Here is a 24,756-nt window from a genome sequence, read left to right on the forward strand (position 1 = left end):
TTAGAGAAAAAAATAAGTATCTGAAGCTTGGAAATAAGGGAAGGATTACATTATGTCATTTCATGTTCTTGACTAACAAGCTAGTCCAAATATTATCTCATTTTCTGTAGGTATGTATTTTTTTAAAGACTTTATTTATTTGAGAAAGACCGAGAGAGAGAAAATAAGCAGGCAGGTGGGCAGAGGCAGAGAGAGAAGCAGGCTCCCCGCTCATCAGAGATCCCTGTGCAGGACTTGATCCCAGGACCCTGGGATCATGACCTGAGCTGAAGGCAAACGCTCAACCAACTGAATCACCCAGGCGCCCCTACACGTATGCATTTTATTTTATTTATTATTATTGATATTTTTGGTATTATTGATATTATTGACAATTTACAGTTCTGTAAAGATAGAGGTTAATTTGTTGAAAATAGGTGACAATCGAACAGGTTTTTGGCTGAGAGCCACATAAGTGAATTTTGTTGTGCGATCATGCAAATGGTTTCTGTGCGAGAAAAAAAGAACACAGTTCTGACTGTATTGCTCTATAGTACATCATTCAGTTTTACATGTAAATAGTCTTATTCCAATTTTCTTCTTTTCAGTAATCATACATACATCTGGATCTCCTCTACTTCTTTTAAAAAAAGACTACATTCTTTAAATAGTTTAGGTTCTTAACAAAATTAGGAAGAAGGTACAGCTGTTCCCCAATATCCCCACCCCTACATATATGTAGCCTTCCCCATTATCAGCATCCCCCATCAGAGTGGTCCATTTTTTATAACCCTTAACCTTGATGCACCATTATCATTCAAAGTCCACAGTTCACATTAGGGTTCATTCGTAGTTTTGTACATTCTATGGGTTTGGACAAATTAATATTGACACACATCCAGCATTATAGCATTATAGCATCAAGCAGTTCACTGCCCTGACAATCACTCCATGCTCCATTCATCCCTCAAGTCCCTACCCTAGGCAATCACTTACCGTTTTACTGTCTCCAGATTTTTGGCTTTTCAGCATGTCATATGGTTGGAATCATGCAGTATGAAGCTTTTACACAGTGCTTTCTTTTACTTCGTAATGTGCATTTAAGTTTCTTCCATATCTTTTCATGGCCTGGTAGCTCATTTCTTTATGGCACTAAATACTATTCCATTGTCTGAATATAAAGCAGTTTACTTATCATTTTATCTACTGGAGGACATCTTGGTTCTTTCCGAGTTTTGGCAATAGAGCTTCTATAAATACCCAAAGCTTCCATAAATATTCATTTATAGGCTTTTGTGTGGACATAAGATTTCAGTTCATTTGGGTAAATACCAAGGAGCACAATTGCTGGATTATATGGTGAAAATTAGGTTTAGTTTTTTTTTTTTTTTAAGATTTTATTTATTTATCAGAGAGAGAGAGGGAGAGAGCAAGCACAGGCAGACAGAATGGCAGGCAGAGGCAGAGGCAGAGGGAGAAGCAGGCTCCCTGCCGAGCAAGGAGCCCGATGTGGGACTCGATCCCAGGACGCTGGGATCATGACCTGAGCCGAAGGCAGCTGCTTAGCCAACTGAGCCACCCAGGCATCCCTAGGTTTAGTTTTTAAGGAATCTCCAAACTGCCTTCCAAAGTGGTTATGCCATTTTGTAATTCCTGTTACGACTTCCTTTTGCTCTGCTTCTCTGTCAGTGTTTTAGATTTTGGCCATTCTGATAGGGGCACAGCAGGGGTGTCTTACTGTTGTTTTAATCCGCAATTCCCTGATGATATATGATGTGGGATCACTTTTCATATGCTTGTTTGCCAACTTTATCTTGTTTGGTGAGGTGTCCATTTAGGTAGGGTCTTCGATCCACTTTGTAACCGGTGTGTTTACCTATTGTTGGGTTTTAAGAGTTCTTTGTATATTTTATAGCTCTTTATCACATATGTCTTTTACAAATATTTTCTCCCCGTGTGTGCTGTCTTTTCATTATCTTGATAGCATCTTTCATGGAGCCCAAGTTTTTTTTTTAATTTTATTGCAGTCTAGCTGTTCAATTTCTTTCTTTCATGAACTGTGCCTTTGGAGTTGCATGTAAAACATCATTACAAAACCCAAGGTTATCTAAAATTTCTATTATGTTCTCTTAAAGGAGTTTTTCTAGTTTTGCATTCTGCATTTAGGTCTATGGCATATTTTGATTTCACCTTTTTGAAGGCTGTAATGTCTGTGTCTACACTCACCATTTCTGCAGATAGAGTTGTTCCAGTACGATTGCTGAAAACACCGTCTTTGCTTCATTGTATTGCCTTTGCTTCTCTGTCAAAAATCAGTTGATGTATTTATTTATGGGGGTCTACTTCCGGGCTAATTTATTTCATTGACCTTTTGTCTAATCCTTCACCAATAATATACTGTCTCCATTACTGTAGCTTCATAGAAAATTGAACTCACGTAGTATCCGTCCCCCAACCTTGTTCTTCAACATTGTGTTGGCTGTTCTCGGTCTTTTGACTCTCCATATAAACTTCATAATTGTTTTATCAATATCTATAAATAACTTGTTGGGATTTTGATTGAGACTGCATCTATCAACCAAGTTGGTAAGAACGGATATCTTGAAAATATTCAGATTTCTTATCCATGAATATGAACTACCAATTTAATTCAATTTTTATCAGTTTTTATAATCTTTCTCAAAAACTTCCTATTTTGTTAGATTTATACCTAAACTTAATTTAAATGATATTGTGTTTTTAATTTCAAGTTTGACTTGCTGACTGCTCATATATAGGAAAGCTAATGACCTTCTTATATTAACCTTTTATCCTACAAATTTATAATAACATTATAATTATAGGTTTATTTTTATTGATTCTTTCAGATTTAACACTGATTGTCATATTATCTGTGAACAGAGACAGTTTAAGTTCTTCTTTCCTAATCCGTACACCTTTTTCCTTTCCTTGTTTTATTAGTTGGTGTTTCCAATATGATGTTTCCTGTATGAGGGCAGTGATGATATTAGTAGGGAAGTTTGTTACCATTATACATGATATAAGATACAGGTTTATTGTATGCATTCTTTATCAACTTAAGGAAATTCTCCTCTATTCCTAGGTGCTGAGAGTTTTTACCATGATTGGATGTTGGATGTTGTCAAATGTTCCTATCTATTGATATGATCATGTGATTTTTCTTCTTTAGCCTGTTGATGTGATTAATTATATTAATTGACATAGTAAGAGTGAACCAATCTTGCATACTTCTGATAAATCCCACTTGGTCATAGTGTATAGTTATTTTTATACACTGTTGTATTGATTTGCTGATATTTTGTTAAGTATTTTTGCATCTATGCCCATGAGAGATATTGGTTTGTAGTTTTCCTGAAATGTCTTTGTTCAGTTTTGATATTCTGCCAATACTGACCTAAAGAAAAGAGCTGTATTACCTATTTCTATCTTCTGAAAGAGATTAGAGAAATGGTTTCTTTAATTCCTTGAACATTTGGTAGAATTCACTAGTGAGCCCATCTGGGCCTGGTGCTTTCTCTTTAGCAAGATTATTAGTTACTCATTCTACTTTTTTAATAGATATAGGTTCATTTGGATTGTCTGTTTTTTTTTATGTAGTAATGCTGTCCTTTTTTTTTTTTAAGATTTTATTTATTTATTTGACAGACAGAGATCACAAGTAGGCAGAGAGGCAGGCAGAGAGAGGAGGAAGCAGGCTCCCTGCTGAGCAGAGAGCCTGATGCAGGGCTCTATCCCAGGACCCTGGGGATCAATGCTGTCCTTTTTGAACCAACTTCAGCATCCTGCTGTTTCTCTCTTTATTTTTTAAAAAATTTTAAAGATTTATCTATTTGAGAGAGAGCCCGAGCAGAGCGGGGAGGCAGAGGAAGAGGAAGAAATAGGCTCCCTGGAGCCTACCTCGGGGCTCCATCCCCATGGCCCTGAGATCATGACCTGAGCAGAAAGCAGCCACTTAACCAACTGAGCCATGCAGGGGCCCTGTTTCTCTAATAATTTGAAAACAGCTTTTACATGTTATGACTTAAAAATAATCAGTATCTTAGAAGGTTTTGTATGCTGATTTACCTGACTTAGGAGGTAGTTCAATACCTCCTAAAAATGCTAATTTGTTAGTGGAGTTTTGAAATGTATAAGGCATGGGGTGCCTGGGTGGCTTAGAGGGTTGGGCCTCTGCTTTCAGCTCAGGTTGTGCTCTAGGGGCCCTGGGATCAAACCCTGCATCGGCCTCCTTGCTCAGTAAGGAATCTGCTTCTCCTCTCCCTTTGCCCCTCCCCCTGCTCATGCTCTCTGTCTCTGTCTCTCTCAAATAAATAAAATCTTTAAAAAATTTTTAAAAAGAAATGTATAAGACATTAACCGAATATTTAAAATGAGAATAAACATTTTTTCAAATGTCTTTAAAGGAAATATTAAAATTTGATGGCTTTATAAATAAAAAACAATTTTCTTAGTGAACTTAAAGCTTGAACAAGAATTTCTTAGTTTTTTTTTTTTATTCCTTTGTCACTTTACCATGGAGGGGCATTATTATCAGACCAAAAGAGAACCCAAAAAAGTCCAAAGGACTTCGCAGAATATAGGCCAAATAACTCTGGGGTTTGGTACACACGGAGACATTGTGAGCTAATTCTGCAATGAAATTCTCAACCACCTTTACCTTATTTACTGTCTGTCTTCCACGTTATCTTTCACCCTATGCTCTTCTCTCTCAAATGGCCAACGCTATGTCCGGGATAGCTAGTATATCTGCCTCCGAACACCCAATTGTCAATCATCACACAATACCCCAAAGCTAGTCAAACACACTTTTTCTTAAACTCAGTCCCCAAGCTATACAACAATCATGGCAAATATTACGTGTAAAGGAATAGATAAAAGGAGCAATGCAGAAGTAGCAAAAGGGAAATGATAAAATCCCCTCTAAACCTACCCCCTAGCAGAATTGCCTTTTGCTTTCTCTGTCACGTGACATATATTTTTTAAAGATTTACTTGAAAGAGAGAGGGAGAGAATGCACACGTGAGAGGGGGAGGGGCACAGGGAGGGAGGGAGGGAGAGAGGGAGAGAGATTGAATCTCAAGCAGACTCCCTTGAACATGAAGCCCAGCATGGGGAGCCATCTCATGACCCTGAGGTCATGATCTGAGTCAGAATCAAGAGTCAGACAATTAATCGACTAAGCCACCCAGCTGCTGCTATCACATGATATTTCTCCATAATGTTGAGGTCAGCTGTTGACCTTTAACCAAAGAAAAAGCTTATGACAAACTGACTCCCAGCACTTCCTCAAGATCCTAAGCTGTGTACGTATAATTATTCCATATAAAAACATATTTAAAAACATTAAAGTAAAAGGAAATAAAGAGGATTCTCTTGGGCTCTAATGTTTGAAAGTTTTACCGGTCTCTGACATTGAGAAGGCACCCTTTGGCGGGTCAAAACTTACCATATTTAGAAAGTCCAGACACGGATTTCTTTTTTGTTCATTCCTCTGATTTGTAGGTGATGGTCTGACCAACTATTGTGGTCTCCTACTGTTCTCCTTTCTGAGGTAAATCTTTGCCTCCAGCTTTCCTTTCCCATATTCCATTTTCCCCTTCTTGTACTTCCAGCGTGTGATTCTATCCCTTCTACTCTCCATCAGTAATCCTCAGATGCGATCACATCCGAGTTATGTATTTTTTTTCACTTCTTCCTGTATGATGGTAACAGTATATTAAAATTATAATCTAAAATTTGGATCTGGGGTGGTTTTCTTTTTCCCGCACTACCACCGAATTTTTCATTGTTGTTTATTTTCAGATTTGATCATTTGTTTGAATCAGCTTTCCTTCCCAATTCTCTGGAGATAGCTTATAATTTGGCCAAGACTCACAGAGCTGAGTGGGAGACCCTGAAGACAGACACCAAGACAGTCAGCTATAACCACCCCAGACCACACATCCTGTTCAGTATTTGTTTCATTCTAATTGTAAGTCCATTGAGGTCAGAGACCATGTATTCCATTATTTTTATATCTCCCAGACTGCCTAAGTTAGAGATTGGCACACGCTAGGCAAATACAAGGCATACAATCAATGAATAATTGATTGATTCTGATGCTCTAATACACATCCATATTTGCTTCCGGGAAGTAGTTTAGTTGTTCAAGGATCAAGTTCTAGAATGAATAATTAATCATTTATCAAATGCCTCCAAAAGGCAAGGTCAAATGTGATAGAAAGGATGAAAGCCATTAGGAGATTGTTGATATGCGCATTAATCCATTTCAGAAGTGTCCGTTTGCATTTGTTCGTGGTTAGTCTGCGGAGCCCTGCAGATCGTGGCTTTATCAGAAGATGCGCTTTTCAACACCTCATTACTGGAGACTAGATGGGAATACCGTCCCCGAACACTGTACCATGTGAAGTCTTCCTTCTCTGACACCTGGAGCCTCTTGTCTAGTCACTATTGTATACTTCCCATTGGTAGAGCAGTTTGCTAGTTGTGTTCCGATATTTATTTTCCCCTTTCCCCCGCCACAATAAGGGCTGTTTAAGCTGAGTACAGGGCTGGCCAGATACCGCGACATTTCCCATCTGCTTTTGGAGCGAGGTATTTTCCTATGAATCAGTTATGCAAATGACATGTAAGGCAGGTGAGATCCGTGTCTTCTGAATTGTATTCTTAAGCATAAGGGGTGTTCTTACCTGTTTTCCTTTTCCTTTTCCTGCTAGCTAAAATGCAGAATTGGTGGGTTCTCCCTCTTGAACAAACGGCTTGGAGGGAAACCACGTGGAATGACGGCGCACTAAGACGACTGGTCCTCGGATGAGTTTTTCAAATACAGCCGTTACATCAGCCTGCATCTATGATCTGCGGGGTGTTGGATTTAAAAAAAAAAAAAAAAAGTATATATATATAAAAATAAACAACAACAAATCCTATTTTGTGTAAGTCTCTGTTGATACTAGTGTCCCTTAAAATAAGCAGACAAGGAGCGCCTGGGTGGCTCAGTGGGTTAAGCCTCTGCCTCCGGCTCAGGTCATGATCTCAGGGTCCTGGGATCGAGTCCCGCATTGGACTCTCTGCTCAGCAGCGAGCCTGCTTCCCTCTCTCTCTGCCTTCATTTCTGCCTACTTGTGATCTCTCTCTGTCAAATAAATACACAAAATATTTTTTTAAAAAAATAAGCAAACTTATGATGTAACCAATTACTGGGCAAATTGGTGTTACGACAAATCCAATGATTATTTAGAAGGGAGAGGTGCTCTAACGATGGATCCAAGATGCCACCATATTCACATTTCTGAGAGTGGTTTATGGTAGAAAAATACATTTCGTGTCTTATCATAATTAGTCAAGGATCCTTCAATACAAAATGTCTCTCCAGCTTCGTAAAACTGTCTTATGAACCATAAAGACTCAGAGGTCTTCCCAGCGTAACAAAATAGAAATTTATTTATTCACGTAGCATGGACTGCCATCAATTTACATACATTTCTTTTACCCACACCTGGCCAGCTCTCTAGTTTCATTTAGGTCAAACCTCTGATGACGGATGGTGCCCTGCGGTGGGCCCGATGCGCGAGGGGCAGGAACATCAGCAGGGGTTTTCTGCAGGGTTCTAGAAATTGCGCAACCTAGTAGGCTAAAGCACATTTACTAGACGCATGTTGCTTCAGGGATCGAATCTGCCCTCTCCTGTGAGCGACTTGGTGGAATTATCATTCCGGGGAACTGAATGCTACGAGGAGATAGTTCCACAATGGGGTCACCTGACTGAGAATGAATTCAGCTTATTGCTTCCTCTGTTCCAGATGGCTGGTTTGCTCAGTTCACTGCTTTCTAAGTCTGCTTAGAGAAAGAAAGAAAAAAGCATTTTCTGAATGTAATTAAGACCATATCATGATGCCTTTGAATATTAAAAAATTACCCATTTCAGATCATTTTAAACTTTTTTTTTAATTATTAATTTAGCCACTCTGATTTAAAAACAACTCCACAAGTCATTTCACTAAGAGGCCAGATCGTAAATTTGTTTCTAATGTCTTTATGACCCCAGAAAGCAGAGATGAATTGGGCTGGCTTAATTGGCTGAAACACCGTCGGAATGTACTGCGGGTGATTTAATCAGCCTATGGCACTAATGGAGTTAAGCACTTTGTCCACTAGGAAACGGTATGATCTTTCACTGAGTTTCTAAGTGCCTACTTATTTCTACATGGAAGGGGCTTTCTTTTATAGTTCGCATATGGCCTGTACAATAGGCTAAAGGGCAGAAAAAATTTAGAGCATATATTTTAAAAAATGGAACAAAGGAAGGTTTTTGATTAACATCGTAATTTGGGGGAAAGAACTGAACTGCGTCTTACTCGCTGTTGTAGAAGACTCTCTGCGCCCCCTACTTCCCTTGTCCCTAAGCCACCTGCTGGCACTGACCACATGGGGCTTACTTAGTACCAGCTTACGCAAACAATAATTCAGGCTCTTCATGGACCAGTGTGAAAGGGGAAAAGGAACAATTGTGAAAAGTAAACGGAAGTATCCTGAATTGCCCATCCTCTCTAAAAGTGGGGCAGGGTACTCTCACAATCAGGGGTGATTCTGAATCTCTAACTCCAGATCCTCTCTGGTCACACCCTGTTAATGCAGGTCCCTTCTCTAACACTTCCTGTGTCTTCTTCTTCTTCTTCTTTTTTTTTTTCTTTTTCAATTTTATTTTTTTATTTGACAGAGTTCCCAAGTAGGCAGAGAGGCAGGCAGAGAGAGAGAGGGGGAAGCAGGCTCCCTGCTGAGCAGAGAGCCCGATACGGGGCTCGATCCCAGGACCCTGAGATCACGACCTGAGCCGAAGGCAGAGGTTTCACCCACTGAGCCACCCAGGCGCCCCCGTCTGTGTCTCCTTAAGCCAATTATTTAACCTGGTAATAATATCATGGGATCGCTGCTGGGTTTCACAGCATCGTGGAAACACCCCCTTGCGTCCTGCAGCTGTTCTACTGAGCTGCTACTTCCCCAACATCACATACTAGAGCTCACGACTCCTGCTCCAGGAGGTTCATCTCCTCCAAGGCTGGTACATCAAGAATAGGGACTTACCTTCTCGAAAGTTCTTTTCTCCCGAAAATCTGTTTGGGGAAATTGATTCATATGCATAATCTCCTTTAGTAATTAGAGATATATAATAATAGAAACCAAAAGTATATAAAAAAAAATATTTTTTTTCTGGCCAGCACAGGAGACCAGTACAAATTTATCCCAGGTTAACTCTGTATGTTAAACCAAATAGTCAGTAGGGGATTGCTTCTCCTTCATGAGGGGAGGCAACCCTAACTATCTACCATAGAAATGTTCCACACAAACCATGCTTTCCCTTCTTCTGTCCTCTAAATTTAGATAACTATAAACACATCTTAAATAAATATCTTACATACCCATGACAAATTATTTTTCATTAGATCTTGGATAAAATCTAGAAAACTGTAACTGTCAAAGAGAAAATGAGTTAATTGTCATTCTTTATAAATTACGGCTATTTTTGGTAAGTATGAAAAGAGGATTTTTTTTCAGCGAAGAGAGCTGCCCCATTCTGGCTGACGTGGCAATAGCAAATTCTGCTCGTTTGATTATCATTGCCCGTGTCTGCCTGAAGACTCAGCAAGCAAGTCCTGTGCTCGCTTGCCACCCGCTCCAGGCCAGGCACTGGACGGTGGCACATCTTACCTCCTTGAACACAGATTTGCTGGAATTCCTTGTGGTGCCTAACATGCATGTCACATCCCTGAACTCAGGGGTTCTTGTTTGGGAAATTTTGGCACCCATTCCAACCCAGAATCACAAACACATTCTCATTCCCAAAAGGTGGGATAGGCAACCTTCAAAAAACTAAAAAAACAAAAACAAAATTTAAAAATGTTTAAAAAATGACAAAATTTTGGATACTGACTTGAATTGGTGAGTTTTAAAGGTCAGTTATGTGCATTCTTGTTCTCTACTATCTATAATTGCTTTTGTTTAGCAATTCAAGTGTTAGCCTAAGATTGGGGAGATTATGAGACACAAATGCAGTTAAACTTGATGGGTCAATCTGAGGGTGCCTGCGGACAGGACAGTGGCACAGGAGGTAAACTTGCAGGAAGATGGTTGGAAAGTGCAGAAAAATTAATTTTGAATATAGATAAATTTTAGATTACTTTCTGGGAAGGCAAAGGCTGAAGAGAATGAGAATAAGCAGCTTCAGCCAAGTGAATGCTAACACTTGACTTGTTTTCTAGTGCTATGCATGAAGCATGGGATTGGCTACCCCCCCCCGTTGTTCTTTCTTATAGATGATTAATCACATTTTTTTTTCTTTTTAGCCAGTAAGATTTTTAAACTGTTATCATTCTTCTTGTATATAACACAATTTTATGAATGTCACTTTTGAAATATAACTGATAAAATTTATGGAAAATCAAGAATTTATTTTATGCCAAAAGTATTGCTAAGTATTTGAGTATATTCTCTCACTGAACCTTTACAGTAACTCCAGAGCTTAACTATGATTACCATTCCCATTTTACAGATGAGGAAATGGGGACTTTTAAGAAATTAATTGACTTGGAAACATCACAGAGTCAATAATAGCAAAACAAGGACTCAGATCCAACAATGTCTTTCTTTTTAAATGTTCACATGTTTAATAATCATGTAGATCACCTACCTATACGTTCTCAGGGTAAGAGAGACTTGGTGTTGGTGTTATCTAGATAATAAATATTATACAAATACTTGAGAATGGAATAATTCTGTATGCTTCTGAAATATATTTCATTTTCTTGGCTCACTTTACTCAATGTATATATAGATACAGCATTTGGTTTTATGTATATTGGCTTCAGTTACTCATGGAAAGATGATAGTTTAATCCAATCAGCAAATATCATTCACAGTAGTGAATTAGATCTGACTTTTCATTAGCAAAATGAGCATCATTAACATCCAGATTAAAAGTTAATTTGGTATTTTTTCAAGCTAAAATGATATTTTAAATGATAAAATAGCTTGTAGACATATACATATTTGTGCCAATAAAATATTACAATGGAATAGGACAAAGTTTACCAAGATTAATAAGAGAAGCCAATTTTCTTTTTTTCTTCAATATTGACCAATCATTCTTTCCTAATAGATTTGTACTTTTTTTTTCAAATTAATTGATGTTTGTTGTAATTTTCTTGACTCTGCAGGCACTGAGCACCTGTTTTTCTATGCAGAAATGTAGATTTTATTCTTATCTACTGAAATCAAAAACATTACCTTCATAATGATTCCTAAAGAAATTACTCTGAATACGAACATAGATTTTAAAGTAGTTCAGTTTAACTCACTTCAACAAACATTATTAAAGACCAACAAACATCGTTAAAAACATTATTAACATTATAACATTACAAGCACTGCACAGCTCTGGGAAAAATCCATGTCTACTCATCAAACTGGGAAAATCATATGTTTCCTTCTTTAAAAAATTGTGTTAGTGAATCAGTAGATCGAACAAACTACAATGTGTGTGAATTCCACACCCAGCTTGGATTTTAATTTGCAATGTAGGTTTTGACAAATAATTTAGCCTCAGTTTCTTAATCTCATCATGTGACCTCTAAGGTCATTTCTAATTAAAGAAAATAAAAATGTGGTAACACTGTAAAATAACTTGTGAGAAGATACTTCCTCAAAGATTTATTAATGTGATAGCTATTCTGTTATTTTTAATGCAAATCTTGAAACTGGTATAGTAAGATTATATATCATACTTTGCAAAAGTATGTAAAAAACTTGAAACTCCAGAAGTAAACGCTGAGTTTGATTACTACATTTTTTTCTGTAAATAAAATGCTTCCTGTGGTCAGCTCAGTTCATATTTAGAGTAATTAGATAACTATGACGCTCCTTTCAAATTAATCTTCATTGCTTTTTATAGGAAACAATTGATAAAAATAATGATCTTGACACTTACTTGATTCCTTTCCTAATTAAGTTCATTTTTATATTGATACAATGCATATTTTAAGTATAATCAACATAAGATACTAACTATCCTATGTTCGTTGGATTACGTACTAATTTTTAAAAATTTTTAAAAATTAAAATGAAGTTAACACTTTTTTAAAGAAAGCTTTTATCTTGCCTTCCCACTTCAAATTACATGTAAATTAAATGAAGAGCAGAGTGTTTAGAAGAGTTAAATTAAGTTTAGAGATACTTTTAAGGAAGTACATTTATTTTTCAGAAAGAACATTAAACTCCACTCAAGGAAATGACCATGGGGGCAAAGTAACATTTCCAATATACGTGATACAGAGGTTTGCAGGAGAAGGATGTCTCTGAATACAGCTGGTCTTCAGGAAGTACTTTCTCCAATACTTCAGCTAGTATTTTTTAGCACAGAAATATTTTACTATTTGCTTACTGTCAGTGACTCATATTTAGAATTAAAAAGAGCCACATATTTTTATTTTCCATTAAACTAACAATATTCCTATTTTTTCCTTCCCTCCTGTTTTCAAAAGACTTAATGGGTTTTTGCTTCTATTTTCTATTCTAAGAAACTAATCTTGAAAGATTAGGAGAAAATTTCACTAATACTGTGTGCAAAAATAAAATTCAAGTTATTTATAATCCTCGTTCCAAGGATAAAATATACTTATGACTTTCGTATTTTGTGGTTAATTATCTATTCTGCTTGAATTGAAAGATTATATAAGAATTTTCACATTTTCTTGAAATTCTTATAGGCACAATTTAAGAACTGCATGAGCCCTTAAGAAGAGACAACATAAATTACTCAGGAATTCAATTCTTTCAGACTTTTACATTGTTTTTAGTTGTTTAAAACTGTTAATGTACAAATGGTGAACATCTTTTTGCACAAATGTGGGGTTTGTAATGTTTATGGTTATTCTTTAGGGATACATTTCTAGAAATAAAATTATAAGGTTATAAATATGATTTTTGTATATGTTTATAATATTTACAACAATAAATCTTACATAACATACTTAAAAATAAGTAAATCAAATTTGCTTTGTTAAAAAGAGCCTTCACTAGCCTGTGAGGATACCTTTCTAACAATATCTTCATCGTTTTGAAGATACTGCCTATTTTCATACAGAAACTCTGGAAGTTCTTTTTGTTCTTTTTTCCCATTTTTTAATGTATTTTTTTTTTAGATTTTATTTATTTGGCAGACAGAGATCACAAGTAGGCAGAGAGGCAGGCAGAGAAAGGGGGTAAGCAGGCTCCCTGCTGAGCAGAGAGCCCGATGCGGGGCTCGATCCCAGGACCCTGAGATCATGACCTGAGCTAAAGGGAGAGGCTTTAACCCACTGAGCCACCCAGGCACCCATTTGTTTTCCATTTTATTTTATCGTATTTCTTTTCAGTGTTCCAGCATTCCCTGTTTATGCACCACACCCAGTGTCCTGTACAATACGTGCCTCCCATAATCCCCACCACTTCACTGTTTTCACTGGATTTCTATTACTTATCGACCCAGCCTTCAATATTCACATTTCACCTTTTTGTCTTTTCTGAGTTGTTATTTCCGTTTTGCTCCCAGTGTTCATCTACTGGTTTGCACTAACAAAGTATTAACCCTTTATTGTATATGTTACAAATACTACAGCCTGTCATAGTCTTCTTGTCATTTACGTAGAGGAGTAAAACTTTTTTAAGGCTTAATAGTAAACAAATCAGTCTTGATTTTTCTGACACTGATTACATGCTCAGTAAGTTATTACCAATCTGATAATCAAACACTTCCCCAATTTCCTTTACTTTCAATATTCCATCTCTTCTCCTGCAACTCTCTAAAAGGCTGTTTATGCTGAAGCTATTTCAATTGAACAAGGATATTCTGAACACCACAACAGCTAGAAGAGTCCCCTGATATAAAACTTAGTACTTTACAGTTGTTTCACTTCAGATCAACAGTGTAAAATGTGTCAAGCAGGATCATCTACATCATGCTCCAGTAACCAACACCCTCCAAATTTTAATGATTTAAAGCAACATGGGCTTACTTCTCATTCACGCTCCACGTGCCTCTCAGGTTACGAAAGCATATTTTTCCACAGTGTCTTCCTTCGTGAACTTCAGCTGAAGAGCAGCCACCATTGGGATCGCTGCACAAGGAAAAAGAGAGCAGAGAGGAGGGAAAGAAGAAATAAGGAGCGCACAAAGGTTATTAAAACTTGCATTTGAGGCAGGCATATGCCAATTCGTTTCATACTAACCTACAACTCAAGGGGCCTCATTCGACTTTGAAGTGGTAGGGAAGGTCATCTGTGCCTGGAGGGCAACTGGGACGTTAGGGGAACTCTAAAGATGACTACAGCCTGACTTTCTTGCCACTGAATATTCAGCGTATCCTCTCCCTATATGCCAATCTGCTCACCCTGTGACAGATGATACTCCAAGTCTGTTAGTCTCTGGGTCCACCTACAAGTTCATGAACTTGAGTGATGACTATATTTTCATCATCTACTCATCATGTGTCTAGCTTCCATCTAAAAACCTATGAACTAGAAAAAGAAAAATCAGCGGCCATATACACCCATATAAAATAGCAGAACTGGGGCAGGTGCAGCCATGATAAACACTCACACTGAGGAAGATAGAACATGAGGGGGGTCACAGTGATTCTGGATCCTACCGGGCATCGTCAAGGTCAGAGACCATGCCAACAGTCTGTAATTACAATCTCTGTTCTCTGACTTTGTACCAGGAGATGCTTCATTTTCCACTCTTCTCCTTGTCTCTATGTTGTGGGCATAAGACTATATTTTTGTTTTCCTTGAGGTAATCAGTTTTCTCAGACTACTTCATTGGCATTGAAAGTTGGAGGTTCAAAATCTTTGAGAGTCTTGGTTATGGCTTGTGGGTTGTTTCTTTCTGCAAATCAATTAAATCTCACTTGGCTTCTTATCCATTTTATTTCTGTTGACCTCCATGAGCTAACAGCGACATCCACAGCTATTTCTAGACAGTTCTTAGATTTGCTACATATATTGCTTTCTTCTTCCTATGCCTTTTATCACAAATTAATTGTGGATACCTTGACTTTAAGAGACTTAGATTTAAGAGTCCTATTGAGCCTTTCTCTGAGCCACTTCTTAAATTCAAATTTATGCCACAAGCATAAATGTCTCTGCCTTGAGGCATCTTAATTTATTTAGATATTTTAACAATGGGTCAGATGACTATTGCATCGATTTGCTATTTACCATAAGGCTGAGTTGTAATTGGCCTCAAGTCTCAAGTACCTTTTCAGTTTTATAATTTATCATTTGGGATTGAGGAACATTTGCCACTTCTAACCCAGGAAGACCCTACAATTCTGCACTTTATTCTCTTTCATTCCCGCTGTTAAAACTCCACTCTCCTTGCTTGAATTGCCTCTTTTTATACTGGATTCTCCAAATTCAGCCCTACCAGTGAACACAAAGAATTCACACTCTACTTTGCCATCATTTCCCCAAGAGTATGAATTCTTTAGACACGTGGTTACCCTCCCAAGTTAAGGGAGGCAGCAGTTTTCCAAATGCTCAGCGACTGTTCATGTTGGATCAGCAGCTCTCCGCCCACAGCATCCGCCCCCTTCTTGTTTTCCAGTCGACCACAAAGACAATGCCATGTTTGTTATGTTTTGTTACGGCAGCACCCAAAAGTGGTAGCAGTCAAGATAGTCCAGGTGATTCTGTAGCAGCAAATGACTCCCCAATAAAGGTTGATTTCTTGCTTGAGCTTTACGGACATCTTGGATTGGCTAGGGTTTCCATTAAATTCCATGTGTCCTTTGAGGGCCCAGAATGAATGAGGGAACGTATCCAGAGCTCTGCAAGGCACTGTGGCAGTAGAAAGGAGACTTAAGAAAACCCCTTCTTGCATCTTCACACCTCTGTCTGGAGGTGGTGCACACCACTGCTCATCATGGTTCTTTGACCAAAGCAAGTCATGTAGTCACATTCACCTTCAAAGTGGTAGAAAAGGAAAATTCTACCATGTACTGGGAGAACCCAGATGATTACCAAAGTAACCATTTCAACAATAAATGGCTTTAAATTATTTTTAGAACTTTATATGGCCTGTATTTACCAACAGCTACTAAGGCTAAGAAATGACCTAATATTTACGAAGACCTACAACAAAATTGTGGGTGATGTTAAGCAATTTTAACCCTCACATTAGGATAAAACATTTAGAGTACATTTGAAAGAGTCTTTCTGACCATGAGGGCTGATCAATATTCCAGTGTAGGTAGAATCTGTTAATTTAAACACATTTTTTTTCATTGTAAAATTTTTCACCAGTTTTGCGATATTGACTCTTATTTTTTTCTTTTGCAATACTGACTCTTATTAAAGCCACATTATGTAAGAATTAGAAATACTTTTGTGTTTAGCTCTCGAATTTTATGGATTGCATATTCATCAGCTCTTTGTTGATTTTAGTGGTACAATGCTCTTCACTAATCAGTAATGGTAGCTTACTGGAGGGTTCTTCTGCTATAAACCAAATAATCATGCTCTCATGGTTTATAATAGTCATCCTGTATTTGCAGTAATGTGCTGCACCTCGCTATGTCACTCCTTGAGAAAGACAGAAGGACACAATTAGGGTCTTGGCAAATTCTTAAACTCCAGAGGGTCTCACATTAATAAGAGAAAGGATAGTTTAGGTACATCTCTCATTTTTGTTAGTTTACATGGCAATATTATCCAATGAAATCATTTGACATATTCTCTTCAAGAAGGCACTGGGGACTTTTTGTAACCCTGTCTTAAAGCACCACATCTCTAGTCAGTAAAACATTTTATTACTTACACTGATGCATGGACGCACTGAGCCTCTGTGCCCAGCATTATTTAGTATTATTTCCGTACGTTCATAGGCACATAGTTTAATGGGCATTATGATATACGGTTAAGTAGCACAGGTGACATCTGATAGTAATCTTTGAGTCAATAAAGGGAACAGCGTTTTAAGAAAAGAATGAGCAAACCCTCGCAGTAGGAGCAAGAAAGAGAACATTATAAAAGATTTAAAAGCAAGCTACACATTTTCTGGTCCAGAAGCCATTCACCACAGCAATAAAATCTGTCCTCAACCATATTGTAAAGATTAGTCTGTGGACTACACTGTAGTAATGTGTTCAGGTAGATGACATAACATTACCATTTAAGAATGATTTTCCAAGGTTATATTTCTTGAATATTATAAAAGAAATAAATGGGAAAAAATGCATATTAGTAATATAGAATAAATATAACTCTGGAGTACTGTTGTTTTTTACAGAGCTTTGTCCTGATCAAAGGATTGAGAGGCTAATAAAGTTCATGACATCATACCTACTCACATTGTCTTTTATTGTGAATAGCACTTTTTCCAACTTTCAATTTTTTAACTTGTTAGAATTGGTCCAAACTGAGTACCCAGATGCTTTTAGCAGTCCCTTAAAAAAACAGCGAACGTGGAAAACAATTTTCTAAGTTAAGTCTTGATTATTAAAGTTTCTTTTTAATAATTCTATTCATAAAAAACTTTTCTGCTGTATTATTTGTATTCTTTATAAATTGATTACCAAATGACTTTTAAAAGAAGAAATAAAACATCCAAAACAGTAACTAAAAATTCTGCACAGTAATCACCAAAATGACTTAAAAAAAACTGCTGAGACCAAATATTACTGAGGATGCTGAACAGACAGAACTCTCGAATATTGGTGGTGGGAACGTAAAGTCACTTGAAAAAAACTTCTGGCAGTTTCCTGTAAAGCTAAAGGTATGCCTATAAGACAGAAATCCCTAACTTCAGTGTTCATCAAAGAAAACTATATGTAAATGGATATATATTATATACAATATATTATAGATAGATATTATATATATATAATATAATACATACTATAGATATGTATTATAGGTCTACCCGTGTACAAAAACACTGCATAAAAACATTCCAAGCAACTTTATTTATAATAATTAAAAATTATTAAACTGCCAAAATCTAGGCAGTTCATAAAAAGGAGAAAGTATAAACAAATCGTGCGTATTCATGAGAGAGTGCTACTCAGCAATATTGCTGAGACATGGGTCCACACGGTGAATTTCAGAACTCTGCTGAGTGAAAAATGACTTACCCACAGAAGTGCACAGCGTAAGACTCTAAAAATGACCAGAGTAGGTATATCCAATCTATGTCGTGGTGGGAAATATCAGAACAGTGGTTTGCCTCTGGGGGTTATAAGAAGAGCAGTGATCTGCAAATATAAAGCAAACACAAAACTTTCTTAGGTTATCATAATGCGTTATATCTTGGTAAGAAAGAAGGATGTGTTTGTCAACACTTAGCAAATGTGCATTTAATATTTGCGCATTTGCGCAAACTTTTTCATCAAAAGAAAAAAATCCAAACAATGCTGTATTCCAGGTAATGTTATAAATATTAAAGATTTTTGTGAGAGTATATGGAGTCCTGCAATGTACTTTTATTGCATCAAAAGTAGTGTGGATATATGCGAAGTCACATGATTTATGTGACACACATTAATGGTACATCTAAGTTCCTAGGATACAGGTTTTCACTGTGAAAGCCTTTCAATGGTCCTGTAGGATTAAAACTTTCTACTCTGTTGAAAAATTAAAAACTGGCACAGAAGAGAGGAGTTTATCATAAAATCTAGCATCAATTTTTAAGGAAATTAATACAAATTGTTAACTGATAAGAAAATAAGAGGGGCAGTCTGAATCAAGTGCTTTGCCAAGCAACAGAATGGCCTGGGCACGCTTTTCCCAAAAAGAAGGAAAAAAAGGTTTGGGTTTTCTTCCCCCATAGAATGAAAAATTGACTTGGGAAAATGGCTTCAACTGTTTCTTCACTGGGAGCTGTCCGTGAAAAGGCTAGTTAAAAACTACTAGATTCTCAAGAAGTCTGTTCTTTACTCAGATGGAATTAACCAGGGATTGCCTACTGACAGCTACTAACATGTTTTGTTGTGACTCGCCTGCACCACTATTCAAGAGACTTAATCCATTCAGCAGCAGTTTGCCGCCTGGCTTTGCAAATTGCAAAAGTAATTTTGAACTTCATTCCTTTCCAGTTTCTTAGCTTATCCAGTTTCATGCATGCTTGAATCTATGAGAAATTACTTATTCAATTGTGTTCGCTTATATGCATAGGTATTGCTATTATAAAATGGTGCTATATGCCAGTGTTTAGTTAAAAATGTTTACATTATTCTACTACTAAATACATTTTTAATAGTTTGCCTAATTGCAAAATTATGTTTAAGCGTCTGCCTTCAGCTCAGGTCATGATCTCAGAGTCCTGGGATGGAGCCCCACATCAGGCTCCCTGCTCAGCGGAGAACCTGCTTCTCCCTCTCCCTCTGCTGCTCCCCCTGCTTGTACTCTCTCTCTCTGTCAAACAAATAAATAAAATCTTTGAAAAACATAGCTTGCACAATTGTGTAACTATAGCTATAGTTATATATCATGATACTCAAATATTTGAGTATTTGTCATGACTGATATATTCAGCATTTATACATACGTAAGATACCACAGATTTTAACTTTTGTACTATTAATCATAAATATATCACTTGTTACAAACTTTCAGTGTTTGCTTTGGCTATTTGGTTTCTTACGGACTATAAGTAAGTCAATAAACAAAGAAAATTGTTAAGAGAAAAAAGAACTTGAAAGCAACTTGAGTACTTTTCTGGGAAAGGATGATAAGAACTAGCTATAAAAAGGATAAAATCTAATGAAGGTATACCCATGATGGTTTTGGAGCTATTATTAGGACATTAAAAAAAACTCTCTAATTCTGTGTTTAAATCCAATAAAGTTTGTGTCACACCAGGAAAAGTATTCCTTCAAATGTTAGGTATTTTTCACCTAAATAATAGGAATAAACAAAACACTGATTTTTGTAAACATTTTGACCATGTTTTATCTTTAATTCCTTAATAATTTAAGCTGAATTTCCTAGAAACTTAATAAAAAATAATTTAAAGTTAACCAATTACTGGTGAACTATCTTACTTTGTTTCATTTAAAAGAAAGGACTGAAATTTACTTATAAAAATATACAGCAAAGGAGACAAGTCCTGATTATCTGAGTAGCTAATTTATCACATTTTGTCTCAGGATCTTTGATGCTCAGGTAAGGATGCATAAAGGGGCCTCCAACTGTTGGCCAAAGACATGGTTTTCCTTTCCCATATTTCTAGAATGCAGAATAGACAATGACCTTGAGCAAACAAAAAGGTTACTCAGTTTCATCTTTAGCATAAGGTTCAGGTCAAAGTCTCAGAAAACAACTGCTAACTGAGGTCCAGTTAGTATTTCCAAATTTGTGTACCGCATTTCAATATAGAATAGCATCTCTTAGGATAGCAGCATCTGCAAAGTTCAAAATAAAAAAAAATTATTTTGAAATGGGTTACATAATTATGTTACCAAATTTTAGAGGATGTGAATGAATGCTTTTATTGTTGTGAACTCAGCAGAAGAAATAACAATCTTTTGGGTATTAATGCTATTTTATTGCAACAAAAATTACTATTGTTCAATGCTACCCGCTAACAGCTGGGAAGGTGTTTTGCTACTCAGTCAAATTACAGTTGCCTGACACACAATAGGTAGGATAATTTCTTTTTCAAATAATAATACTTTTGTATCTCAGAACTCTGATTAGACATGTTCTCAAGTGCTGAGCAATCCTTAGAAATAATTCAATCACGTTTGGTATTTTGGTCTCATAAGATGATATGTTTATCATCTTTTTCAATATTAACTATGAGTCTGGCAAAAATATAGGTTGAGTGTTCTACAGTCATTGGCTAACCAGCATTTCTAATTGGCACAGCTTTCCCTTATGGCAAATTAAATGTCAGAAGGATACATTTTAAATATTTTACATATAGATGCTAACAATGTGTATTTTTAAGCATTAAGATTTTAACACACCTAATAATTTCATGTATATGACATATTATTGGCATCATCAATGCATTCCTCTTTCTTACCAAAGAGAAAGTGTTCAGGTGTATGAAACAGTGAATATTCCATCTTTTTTTCTGGGCATTAATCCAATGAGCAGATGCTATGCAAAGTCCACACAGATTTGTGATTGCTAGTACAAACAATTCCTAATTAAGATTCTTTAATTGGGGCACTGACCAAAAAAAAATGTATGCCTCCAATAGGACATAATAAAAAGTGTACTGTATTCCTAATTATTGGAATTCTCATTAATTTAATAAATATTCCTCAAGCTAGTAGAGGTGAGTCGTATTTATCACCATGTTCAGTCTTTAATAAGCCATAGAGGCAGATTTCCTGTTTACATTTGGGAAAATCGAGTCTCACCTGTGACTGGTACATAGTTAAAGAGTTAATATGTAATAGTACAGGAATTATTCTTAATTCTGATGTCAAATCTTAAACTCATTTTATTCTGCCTCACTTCCACCCAATTATTCCTTGAGGAGGCGAAAGAAGGTTTCATTTACTCATTAAGCCATCTTCTGCTTCTCCTAATGTTCTATGTCTTTTCTCAGCATAAATATTTCCCTTTGCTGTTCTGGGTACTATCTTTTTCTCTTTCCATCTGTGCACTCTTGATTTTGCACTCCTAATATCTTGTAAAGCACTTGACACCACAACTATTTGCTTGATTAAACTACTCGAAGCATTTTGAAAGCCTATGTATTACTTGACCTGCTGTTATCAAGATATTTAAAATTTTGTTAAAATTTAAATGGTTGTAAATGATGAAATTGTTGGCCAACTGCAAATATTTGCTCTTTACAATGAACTGCACATAAATGTATCCAACAGAATCAAAATATACTAGGTTTTGATACTACTACTTATTCAACATCTGTATCTATACATAGAGATATGAGTATCTTTAAAAGCCAGAAATCTTATATTACTTATTTTCTCTCCATATCTCCACTCTATTTTCTCCATAGGATTTTATTTTCATGAAATATTTCATGCTCAAAACTATTTTACTGATTACACTATCCTATTTTTCTAAATCAAAACCATATACATATATTATAAGCATTTTTTAAAATGCTTTATAATAATTAGGCCTAAATATCTCTTCTGGATTGATTTATCATTGCAATTTTATTAGTATCAGTAAAGTATTAATATGTCACTAACTTTAATAATTTTAAAGAGAAAATTCTATTTTATTTTATTTATTTTAAGATTTTATTTATTTGACACAGAGAGAAAGCTCACAAGTAGGCAGAGAGGCAGGCAGAGAGAGGGGTGGGAAGCAGGCTCCTTGCTGAGCAGAGCGCCCATGAGGGACTTGATCCCAGGACCCTGAGATCCTGACCTGAGCCGAAGGCAGAGGCTTAACCCACTGAGCCACCCAGGTGCCCTGAAAATTCTATTTTAAATATATCTATTAAACAGATGGAAAGTCCTATCTTATTTTTTTCAAGTGAATTCTTTTATCTACTAATGAACAGAACTTGTTGCTTCAAGGAAATGCTATTGAGCATGAATTCTCTCTTTTGCTTTTTAAAATAAGTATAAGACAGGGGCACCTGGGTGGCTCAGTGGGTTAAAGCTCAGGTCAGGATCCCGTGGTCCTGGGATCGAGCGCCACATCAGGCTCTCTGCTCAGCAGGGAACCTGATTCCTCCTCTCTTTCTCTGCCTGCCTCTCTGCCTACTTGTGATCTGTCAATAAATAAAATCTTTAAAAAATAAAAAAGTATAAAACATAAATATTAATTTAAAAAAAGGTTTAAAGCATTTTTCACTTAAATTCATGAAAATGAAAGGGTTTTTTTTTAACAGTCACAAATCACACGGTAATTTATAATCAAAGATATTTTTAATGATCTACTGGATGAAAACCCAATCTTCCTTCAAATTGTTTAAAGATATGGAAAACAACGGACCTTCAAAAGGTTATATCTCCCAGTTGTTAAAGTCATTCACTCCTTCCCCACCCCCTGCCGACGGAGAAGTATCTGTTACATACAAGGAAATTTTAGACACCACAGGACACTGCACCATATGTCAAAGTAGGTGAGAAGTCAGGGCTTCTCTTCTACGGTGTGATAAGGCAGTTTTTTTGAAAGCAGAGTGATGAAGGAGCAGGTGGGAGCTAAGCACATTAAGAAAATTGTGTCATGAACGTTGAGGAATCCCCTTAGACTATTTATTCCTCAATGTCTGGCTGCCTCCGAACCTACGTACATTCCAGTTTGAAGACCCTATTCTAAATAATCAGCTCCACTTACCAGCAAGTTCCTTGTAACTAATAATACAGAGGTCATTTACCTTCCTAGAACCTTCCATTTTTGTGGGAAGCAAATATCCCAGAAGATATACATCTCCCTCCCCCACTTTCTAAGAAAACAAACCTTATTTGTTGTTAAAACCTATAGTTTTTAACCTTGTTCTCATTCATTCATTTGTATATTAACAAAGAATACATTACTGTATTTCATGCTTTTGATACATGCATGGGTCTGTCTTTTTGTAGATTATGAAATTTCTGCAGTCTTCTAGATTATGACGACCAGAAGTTAGTAAGATTAGATTCACTGTTCTCTAACTTCCCTCTGGAATTCAAGCAATCATCAATCTAAGGAACATGACATATATTGTGATGGTCAAACCCGAAATGATGGTTGTGAAATTAGAAATCTTTATAACCAACGGATTCAAAAAGAGGAATGGATCAGCCACAGAAAAACAAGTCATGATATGTCTTTTTACTGCAAACCTGAAAGTCCAACTAGAAAAAGGGAAATCGCTTTATTACTGCAATTTAAAAAAAAGACTATGTAACTCAAAGATATTTCAACTGTTTTCCAAAATCTCTGTCCTAAACCTGTATCTTCTCTAACAATCCAACTCCCAAGAAGACAACACATCTAAGGCTAAATGTAGCAAATGCGTCCATATATGTATGGTAATTTGAAATCAACAAATGCCTGTTGTGGATATGTGGCTTTTCTTTCACTGCAATTTCTTGCTCAGTGTGTCTATTCTGCATAACGACATCAATGCAATGGATCAGTATGATACCTTGTGGAAGCAAAGGTAGTCAGGATCTCTGAAAACTAAATTATTATTTTTTTAAATCCATTTATTTATTTGGGAGAGAGAAAGAGCATGTGCATATGCAAGCCAAGGACAGAGGGAGAGAGGAACGGGGCAAGACTCTCAAAGCAGATTCCGCACTGAGTGTGGAGCCAGACGCGGGGCTTGAACTCATGACCCTGAGATCATGACCTAAGCCAAAATCAAGAATTGGATGTTTAACCCACTGAGCCAGTCAGGCACCCCTATAAATTAAATTATGAAGCAGAGAACAGATAAACCCCTGAGGTAAGGCAGTGCAGGTATATAACTGGTCATGCGAGCAGAAAGAAAACTGCTTCTGAAGGTCTTTACTAATAGGTCTCAATAAAAAAGGGTTTTCCAGGTCGTATCGGATACCAGGTGATACATTAATTCCCTCAAGCAATGAAGCCACACCTGGTCGAGCAGCTGCAGTTGGAGTCACCACCTGGTTAAGTTGATGATAATCCACCATAATTCTCCAAGTTCCATCTGTCCTCTGCACAGTCCAAGTACACAGACTGAATGGGGATGTGGTGGGCATCACCACCCCGGCATCTTTCAAGCCCTTGATGATGGCACCAATCTCTACAACCCTTCCGGCAATGCAGTATTATTTTA

At 36.7% G+C, this 24,756-nt stretch overlaps 1 long non-coding RNA gene across 7 annotated transcripts in view; it reads right to left on the reverse strand.

Annotated features, from left to right (window-relative positions):
• The window catches only part of LOC122890009, a 74,039-nt gene that overhangs the window by 42,262 nt on the left and 7,021 nt on the right, over positions 1–24,756 (reverse strand). For all 7 annotated transcript variants that reach the window (XR_006381011.1, XR_006381013.1, XR_006381010.1 and 4 more), the window contains 4 exons: positions 18,164–18,283; positions 14,046–14,147; positions 6,690–6,855; positions 5,447–5,695 (listed from right to left, as the gene is read on the reverse strand). This is a non-coding gene — a long non-coding RNA (uncharacterized LOC122890009). The remainder of the gene's footprint in view (positions 1–5,446; positions 5,696–6,689; positions 6,856–14,045; positions 14,148–18,163; positions 18,284–24,756) is intronic.

Source organism: Neovison vison, chromosome 11 (assembly GCF_020171115.1).
Source record: "Neovison vison isolate M4711 chromosome 11, ASM_NN_V1, whole genome shotgun sequence".
In the NCBI taxonomy this organism is placed as follows: Eukaryota; Metazoa; Chordata; class Mammalia; order Carnivora; family Mustelidae; genus Neogale; species Neogale vison.